Source organism: Orycteropus afer, unplaced genomic scaffold (assembly GCF_000298275.1).
Source record: "Orycteropus afer afer isolate SDZICR_OR568_19922 unplaced genomic scaffold, OryAfe1.0 scaffold00455, whole genome shotgun sequence".
Taxonomy (NCBI): Eukaryota; Metazoa; Chordata; class Mammalia; order Tubulidentata; family Orycteropodidae; genus Orycteropus; species Orycteropus afer.
Window position 1 is genome coordinate 1,547,029 of NW_006922042.1, and position 3,836 is coordinate 1,550,864.

Here is a 3,836-nt window from a genome sequence, read left to right on the forward strand (position 1 = left end):
TTTGAATAATAGTCATATTAACAGGTATTCCTTGTAGGCGTATGGATATTATCCTATCACTGACAGCATTGTACTTCAGGACAGATCTTGAAACATCCTTTGTGATGATGAATGCCATTACTATTACTCTTCAATTTGTCATTCCCAGCATAGTAGATCATATGGTTGTCTGATTCAAAATGACCAAAACTAGTCCATTTCAGCTCACTAATGCTTAGGATATCAATTTTTATGCATTCCATTTATTTTTTGACAACTTCCAATTTTCCTAGATTCATACTTCATACATTCCATGTTCCCATTATTAGTGGGTGTTTGCTGCTGTTTCCCTTCAATTTGAGTCATGTCACATCAGCAAATGGAGGTCTCAAAAACTTCACCTCATCCATATGAGTAAGGCCGGTTTTACTCTGATGATGCAGCTCTTTCCTAGTCCTATTTTGAGAGCTTTCTAACCTAAGTGACTCATCCTCCTCCTCTGTATTGGACAATGTTTCCAGACTATTCATAAAGTTGTGCAGTAATGTATCAGACAGTGTTTCTTTGCTATTCATGAGGTTTTCACTGGCCAATTCTTTGAGAAGTGGATGGTCTCTTCCTTCTTCCTAGTCTGTCTCAGTCTGCAAGCTGGGCTGATACCTGTGCACCATGTGCACCCTTCTGGGTTTGAAACACTAGTGGCACAGCCTCAACACTCACAGCAACATGTCACCGCAGGAGGACAAACTGACAGGCAAATTTGTCTCCCTTAGCTGTCAGAAACCTCTCCAACCTCCCATTACCTGGATTTCTGGTGCTGACTCCTCGCTTTGTCCCGGTTCCCCTCACCTTTTCTGTCCTTTCCCCTCTTTCCCACCTTGCTGCTTTGGGGCATGGCCTTGGTTCCCTCTCCTCACCTGGATTCCTGAAGCTGACTATGGCTTAGAAATTTTTATGGCTTTACTCCCTGTATGGCCTACTATATTCATGTATACATTTGCCCCATATATAAGTACATATGTAGAAATACCCTCTGTCAAACCTATGTATATTTGTGGGTATAACCTCATTCTCCTTCCCACACTTATTTAGCTCATGTGTCTATCTATGCATCCACTGGTAAATTATTGTTATTATTGTTATTGCAAGATGGTGTATGCATTTGTATTTACCTCTGTTGTCTTGAACTCTTCTATTGCCCCAAGTATCTTTCTTTGCTTTGATCATTTTGTGTTGATCTCCCCTCACATTGTATATTGCCTTTCCTATCACCCAATTTAATATGTGTGTACCCTCTAGTTAATGGTTTACCCTCCTCTGGTAGTTAAGGTTGTGTGTCAACTTGGCTGGGCCTGGTTGAGTGGCCAGGCAGCTGGTGGTAGTTATTCCCCAATCAACTCCGTGGTAGGATCCACCACAAGCCACTGTGGTCTGCTTCCCATATATAAGAAGCAACTTTGGGAATGGTCCCTAGTTTATGGCAGGCTTGAACCCTACTTATAGCCGAGTCATTGTTCAGTAGCCTTCCAAGCTCCTCCAATCTTGGGATTTTCAATGGATGTGAATCAATGGCCTGCCGTGTTGTTTGGTAGTATTGGGACTGTGCCTATTTACTTGTCAACCTTGGGCTTGGCAGCCTCAGCAGCCAGCAGCTGTTTGAGTGAAGAAAATCCTCTAGGTTCAATGGGCCAGGAGCAGGAGGCAGAGCTGAAGCTCAAGGCTGAGGGGCTTTCACCCAGCCCCTAGAGCCTGGCACTTTGAACTTGGACTTCAAGCCTCCAAAACTGTAAGAGAACAAACTCCTGTTTTTTAAAGCTATTCCATTTGTGGTATTTTCCTGTTAAAGAGGCACAGAGGTAACGACATCACCTCCTCCCTTCCCCTCTCACTCCTGGTAAACTTCAAAGAATATTTCCTTTTGTGTGAAAACCTTTTCTTTTCTTTCTTTCTTTTTCCTTTTTTAAAATTTTCATTCTGATTTGGGTGAAAGTTTACAGAGTAAATTCATTTTTTTATATAGCAGTTCATACACATTTTATTTCATGACATTGACTGGAATCCCTACAATGTAATAGCTCTCTTCCCACTTCCTCTCTGTACTTATCTCTTTCCTATATCTTTCTTTCCTATGTATTCCTGCCCTCTGGGCTATCTTTCTGTGTAAATACTGTCCTTTTGTTCTCCCATGATTGATCATTCTAAGGAATGTATCTCCCTGGTGTAAATGTTTATCCTATATTCCTGTCTATTGTTCAGCTGAAAGTCACAGGAGGGAGTTCAATTCCAGGCCTGAAGGATAACTAGGGGCCTTAGTCTTAGGAGTTTCACCAGGCTTTATCAGAGCAGTAAACCTAGTCTTTTTCTTTCTTTTTTTTTTTTTTTCCCCATGATTTTGAGTTTTATTCCACATTTTCCTCCCACTCTATCCAGGATCTCCTGCACTGATCCTTTTCTGAGTGGTTGACAGTGGTAGCTGGACACCATCTAGTTCTGGTCTCATGGTCGTATAGGATGAGATTCACATGGTCTACTAGTTCCTTGGACTAATTGTTTCCATGTGTCTTTGATTTTCTTCATTCTTCTTGGCTCTGGATGGGGAAAGACCAATTGTTGCATCTTAGGTGGCCTCTTGCAAGCTTTTAAGACTCCAGTTGGTACTAACCCAAGTAAGATGTAGAACAATGTTATGCCAATTGAGCTTGATGTCCCCTATGACCATGGTCCTGAGCCCACATGTCCAACAACTTGCTCCATCAGGGTAGTTGACTGTGCCTAAGAAGTTATCATAACTTTGTCCCTGTTAGTTCTATTTATATGGACATTCATATAGCACATACAAATAGGTATGTAGAAATATCATCTTTTAACCTTATGTATGGTCATGAGTATATTCCCTTTTACCTAGACATACTTGATCATTCAGCCTGTCTGCCCATCTATTTACCGACAGATCAATTAATGTTTGTTATCACTGATAATGTAGCATTTTATATGTTGTTGTTGTTAGGTGTCTTCGAGTTGTCTTTGACTCATAGCACCCCTATGCACAGCAGAAAGAAACACTGCCACACCAGCTCCATGATCCTTGCTATACTTGAGCCCATTGTCACAGCCACTATGCCAATCCATCTCGTTGAGGACCTTCCCCTCTTTTCTTGACCTTACCAAGCATGACATCGTTCTCCAGAGAATGGTCCCTTCCGACAACACGACCAAAATAGGTGAGATGAAGTCTGGCCATTCTCACCTCCAAGGACCATTTCAGCTGCACTTCCTCCAGGACAGATCTGTTAGTTGTTTTAGCATTCCACAGTACTTTCAGCATTCTTCGCCAGCACCACTACTCAAAAGCATCAATTCTTCTTCGTTCTTCCTTATTCATTGTCCAGCTCTCACATGCATATGAGGCAATTGAAAATATCATGGCTTGTGTCAGGCACACCTTAGTCATCAAGTAGACATCCTTGCTCCTCTGCACTTGAAAGAAGTCCCTTGCAGCCAACTTGCCCAGTGCTATATGTCATCTAATGTCTTGACTACTGCTTCCCTTGGCATCGATTGAAGAACGAAGCAAAGTAAATTCTTTGATAACTTCAATCTTTTCTCCATTTATTGTGATGCTGCTCATAAGTTCAGTTGTGAGGATTTTTGTTTTCTTTATATTGAGATGTAATCCATACTGCAGACTGTGTTCCTCAATCTTCATCAGTAAGGGCCTCAAGTCATCCTCACTTTCAGCAAGAAAAGTTGTGTCATCAGTGTATCACAGGTTGTTAATGATTCTTCTTCTAATCTTGATACCACATTCTTCTTCATATAGTCCAGCTTCTTGGATTATTTGCTCAGCATATAGATTG